This window comes from Scleropages formosus, chromosome 18 (genome assembly GCF_900964775.1).
Source record: "Scleropages formosus chromosome 18, fSclFor1.1, whole genome shotgun sequence".
Taxonomy (NCBI): Eukaryota; Metazoa; Chordata; class Actinopteri; order Osteoglossiformes; family Osteoglossidae; genus Scleropages; species Scleropages formosus.
Genome location: NC_041823.1, coordinates 14,993,126 through 14,999,125, shown reverse-complemented (window position 1 = coordinate 14,999,125; position 6,000 = coordinate 14,993,126).

Genomic DNA, 6,000 nt, shown 5'->3' with positions numbered 1-6,000 from the left:
AAATCAGCAGTATGAGCAATTCATCATCTGAAAGCATTAGTCCTGTAGAACCACTCCTTTACTTTGACTTGAATGAAAAGCAATGTGTTGTAGGTGAATGAGTTTTCATTAATATTTGCCACAAAGCATAATGTGGCAGTACATAGGATTTACAGGTATTAAACCCATTTAAAAAAATTGGGTTTTGACTTTGCTATATGGAAATTCTATGATGCATCAAAATGTGGTGTCTCATTAAAGAGAAACTGCAGTAACTAAATTACTATGCACTTTTTTTGGTAATGTAAACCAGTTAAGGAAAGTATGTAAGTAGGAGAGTGAGTGAGAGTGAGCCAAAATTTTAATTAGTACTGTATACTTAAAATGAGTTCTCAAAGTATAAATACACACACACACACACACACAGAGGCTGAAATCACTTGTTCCAAGCAGGGTTGCGGGGAACCGGAGCCTAACCCGGAAACACAGGGCGCAAGGCTGGAGGGGGAGGGGACACACACAGGACGGGACACCAGTCCGTTGCAAGGCACCCTAAGCGGGACTTGAACCCCAGATCCACCAGAGAGCGGGACCCGGCCAAACCCGCTGCACCACCGCACCCCCGAAAGGTTAAATAATTATAAGTCAAACATTCATATTTGTTTTATACACTGGCATATTTCTGCTAATATAGTAGCAGGTATCCTCATAGTGCTCTCTGAAATCACACACAAATCATGTTCTGATCAGCAGCACTCGAGGAGGCAGTTATTTTTCAGCATTAGCAGATCTGCCACTGGGCAAAGAAGATCTTTGACCTCAGGTTACATGTCAGTGGAGGCTTGAGGAACAGTATTGCAATGTTTAACAGTTACCAGAAGAGGGCACTTTATTACTTTAACAATAATAATGACGCATGTAAACCTGACAATCTTTACCATTCTTCTTCTTCTTCTTCTTCTTTTTCTTCTTTTTCTTCTTCTTCTTATTATTATTATTTATTATTATTATTTGTTTTCAGCCTTGCACTTCTGTTTAAGGCAGTTGAAAGTGTGAGCTGTGTAGAACTTTAAGGTACGGGTGCTACAGCAAGAAGTCGATGAGATAACCCTGCTACTGTAGTGAGACGGACTGTATTACATTGTGGTGTGCTCACATTAAACTTGAGTTCAATGCCATAAAGACAGTGGAGACTTCCGCAGACAACATACTGTTTGACCCCCCCAACCTCCATCACCAAGAAACCTGAACTGAGGCTGTTCATCCTATGGCACCTCAGGAAACTCAGTACCTCACAATGCAAACTGATGAGCTTCTACACAACCATCATTAGGGGTGTTTTGATCACTTCCATCACCATCTGGTTCCCCCCTGCCTGCACCATCTCTAAAACAAGTCCGCAGCAAGCGGTCTGCTCCGCTGGGAAGATCACTGGCTCTCAGCTACCATCAATAAAAGACCTGCCAGGGCGGAGAAGAGAGCTGGCAACATCGCTGCAGATTCCACCCATCCTAGGAGTCACCTCACCACCAAACTGTCATCTCAGAGGTGGTACAAGACCATCGCCACTCCAACCTACACATCACGTCTGTAGCTCCTTTCCCAAAGCTATCCGGCTCTGGGGTGCAACCCCCTACCTCAACTACTACTGGTCAGGTCTTACACCTTGTTTATTTCACACTACATCTGATAATTGCACCTTTTGCACACTGTGGTCATTTGCACTGTCGCATCCTGTAAATTACTGTTGTTTTTGCACATTGCTCTTGTTTGCGCTCTTGCTGTCTTGTTATTTATTGCTTGCACATTGCAGTTGTACTCTGTTTTATTATTGCCCTGTGTTTTTGTATTTTGCACTGAGCCATAACCAACACTTTATTGCTATAAAGTCTTCTGAGATTTGAACCAGAAGGTTTTGTTTTGCAAGGCCACTGGCTGCTGCTCCACAAACATGAAGCTGACACCTTAAGAGGACTACAGCTGTATTATTTATTCTCCAAAGGGTTATCATCCACAGACTCTTACTTGAATTGAGGGGGCTTAAATGAACAGTTTAACATTTAACTGTAAGCATTCATCATTAGAGCCTTCCATTAATCTGTGGGTATAATTTATGATCAACGATGACACAGTCTGAGTCTGTGTAAGGCTGGACCTGTTAGGTTTTACGCCAACAGAAGAATTGCTTTTAACAACAAAAGACTGAGGTCCTGAAAACCTGGAAGAATTGCTATGTTGACCAGTACCAGTATGAGTTTTGTGGATCGCAAACTATTAACCACACATTCCAAAAACAGATAAGAAGTTTTATTGTCAAGTTTATTATAATTTTGGTACTGTGCTAGGTGTGTAAAGGTTCTTGTAAGACTGGTTACCAGAGATGAAGCGTATATATTGGAATATTACAGTAACGTGGATGAGCTTTTGCACTCAGTCCTCAACTTGCAAACTCTGTTGGGACTGGAAGTCTGTTAGTAAATCAATTTGTTCTTGAATCCAACCACTGCATCAAAACAGGCAGAAGCTTAATAATACAGACATTAGTTGATTTATTCACAGGTTAGGTTCTATAAAAATCTCAGATACAGCTGAAATAAGTAAAAAATTCACTGTAAGACATCTGTCCATTTATTCTATTTTCATCAGCTACTCACCTTATGCAGGGTTGTTGTGTCCCAGAGCCAAACCTGGAAACACAGGGTATGAGCAGGGGATAATGTGGACAGGGTTCCTACCAGCTGCAGGATTTTCACTTTTATTTCCACTATCTTTAACATTTCAATTTATTCCGATAGCAAATGCTTTTCTTACAAAGCAATGGATAACACAGAGCAATCAAAAGTGCACTTCACAGATGAAGAGGTATAGAGGCAGACACATGATTCTTGTACCAAAGTATGTTTGTCTGTTACCAACATTTTTGCTGGCACATACTACACGAGTAGCAGCTTATAGGAATGGTAGGAAGTACAAAGTTACACTATGATAGGTGATGTAAAGGTACTTTTACACAGCTGTTTGGGAGACCGGAAGAGAAGTGAGTGAGAAAGAGATGGATATGGAAACTCTTCTTCAATGTTGAAAGGGAGTCAGCAGTTCTGAGGGACAGAGGGGACCGATTCCATCACATCACAGTAGCAAAAGGGACCCTACGGACTTTAAACTTTGGACCCCTTAAATGTGAGACTACTAAGCGGTCAGATGTGTAGAAGCGCAGTTTTTCTGTGGTGGAGGGAGTCATAAAGCCTTGTAAATACTCTGGTACAGATCTTCTGACTCTCTTGTAAGCCTTAACTAGAGTCTTAACTTGATGCAGGTGGCTAAAGGAAACCAGGGAAGAGAGATGAGGAGGGGAGATACAAAGAACTGCTTTGGCAAGTCAAACAACTTAGGCTGTTGCATGTGCAGCATCCATAAGCATCAGGTCACCTTCGGTTTGGTTTATTATCAATGCAATGTATAAATGCCTTATAAAAGAGGCACACCTCTATTCTCTGAGTAGGTTCTGTAAAAGTCGTGCATACAGTATATACTGTAGTTGTGTGAAAAGCTTTCTGATGTTTTAATTAACTTTCAGCGAGTGAGTGAAAGTAAACATATGTAGTCTCCACAAATTCCTGTTTAATGGCAATTATTGACTTAATCATATACTGTAATGTTCCTCATCTTGTTATTGATCAGAGACGCTCACAAACATCCGACACAAGCTATACACTGTGGAAATTACTTGAATTCATCCAGTCTCACATTCGTGCTCTGTTTGAGTGCATTTTTAGGTGCTTAAAACTGGACGTGGAAGTACAGTGCTCGCTCTACAACAAACAAATTTTTGAAAATAAACAAGCAAAGAAAATACAATTAAATGAAATGGAATGAAATGTTAGTTTCATTGCAAATACATAAACCGAATAATGGTAGTATGAGGACCCAGTATACTGTATTCATTTTGTCCTTGAGTGCTACAAATGAAACCAGATGGGACCCTGCTGGGCTTCTATGTATTTGGCTTCAAATCCAGTAATTTTGTACTCATTTATCAAGTTTATTATCCGTGCTTCTTATTCATACGTTGCCCTGCAGTTTGTTAAATATTCCAGTAATATGAAAAATGACAATTTTGAAATTGAAATTGTAAAGTAGTAAGTCTCACATGAAAGTACAAAGTCTGCTATGTTGCAGTCATGGGGCATAATTTTTGCCCAGAGGCCATTTGTACTGATGATGAAAATCTGAAACACATATAAAAGGCCATAAATAGTGAGGGGCTGAAAGTTTTTGTTTTTTGAATCAATTACAATAATCACAAATGTTCCATAAGTGTATAATCTGAAGTGGGAACATAGCTACAGCTAATGAGTGTAAGGAAACTGCTATCCCTCTAAGTCCCTTCAGGTTTTGCATTGATCTTGGGTCACAGCAGAGGCTTCAAACGTCACATTGGGTTTCAATTTTCAGGTTTTTAAAGCCAGGGGGCTCAATTTTAGAATGAGGGACTTGTTTTGGAAATTGACTCAAGAAATTGTTGACATTCAACTTCCTACAAGGCATTTTCTAGCCGAGACACGGTTCTTCGGAAATGAGAGGTAGCTCCCCTCTAAGCTGGTTTCCAAGCTGTTCTCATGACAGCAGAGCTGAGAGAGTTGTCGCCAAAAGCTGACATCTGTCTGTTTTGAGGAAGTCTCAGAGCGCTCCAGATGAGAGGATAGTGGCTGCTGTCCTGCCAAGGTTCAATGCCAGGCCAATGACCACTCGATGACGTGAGAAGGCTCATGGATGAACAGTAGGGACTGCTTAAATCTTTATGAACCTCTGCAAGACTGTAGTACCATAGTATGCATTTCTCTTCCACCACCCACACAAATAATATGTGCTGTCTTAAAGTTATTTAATGTATGTTAAAATTATTGTAAGATATTTAAGGTAATATTAGTATACATGTTTACATCAAAATAATAAACGTGTTACTACATATCTGTTTTTCCCGATTGTCATTGTGTGCAATGTAACTTTAATCATGGGACAGCGAACATGCGTTTTGTTGGTCTGTGTTCAGAAAGTCTCTGAATGTACAGTGAATTGAAATCAATATACCAGAAAACCAAGCTTCAGTCTGCATCTTCATGAGTCACACGATAACTAAAGTGGAAAATGTAATAAACTGTAAAACACATTTTATTACATTATTATATTAACGTATTTATTCCCTGATGTTTGAAGAACAAAATCCCAGCATCACTAAGGTTGCGTATGCAACTAAAAAAAAAAACCATTAAAATCACGTGTGAAGTTAGGAATTTAATTATTTGTTTATTTACGCATTTATTAATCTATGTATTTACTCATTTATTTATTTATATCTCCAGGATTTGCCCACCCGAAAAATATAAACTCCTGCTTATTCAAAAAATGAAGAGCTTCATTTACTGCATCAAATAAATTATTCCATAAAATCAAAGTAACAATTAATATTATCATAGTAATCAGAATATCCACATTCATAACAAATCCATGTACAGTGGTGATGCACACGTCAATATTCACTCTTTCCATTGGTATATACAAGGTCCCCAAGTATCTGTCCATTCAAAAACCAAACAAGAAGGGTCAGGTAAGTTATGGCTTGTCTAGGGGCCTGGATAAGATTGAGAAGACTGCTTTATGGATGGGGAAATACTGCCAGAATATTTCTAAATGGAAGCAGGATTCACAGGGGACTATACATATAAATAGTAAGAATACCTTTAAAGGTATAAGGTACAAGGGCAGTATCATGGAGGAATTCATTAGCAGCGTACAGAGCGATCTGTACATGAAGAAAGAGGACCGGGGCGATGAGGGTAGTGTGGAGGAGAACAAGCTCAGAAGGGTTACTTTTTATAAATAAGGTAAATAAATCTGAATTACGACCCCAGCAAACACAGGATTCATAAACATTAAATGAAAGCAGGAAAATAAACCAGGAAGAATCATAAGAGTACCAGGAATTAATCATAGAAAGGAGATGAAGATAACGGGAAATAC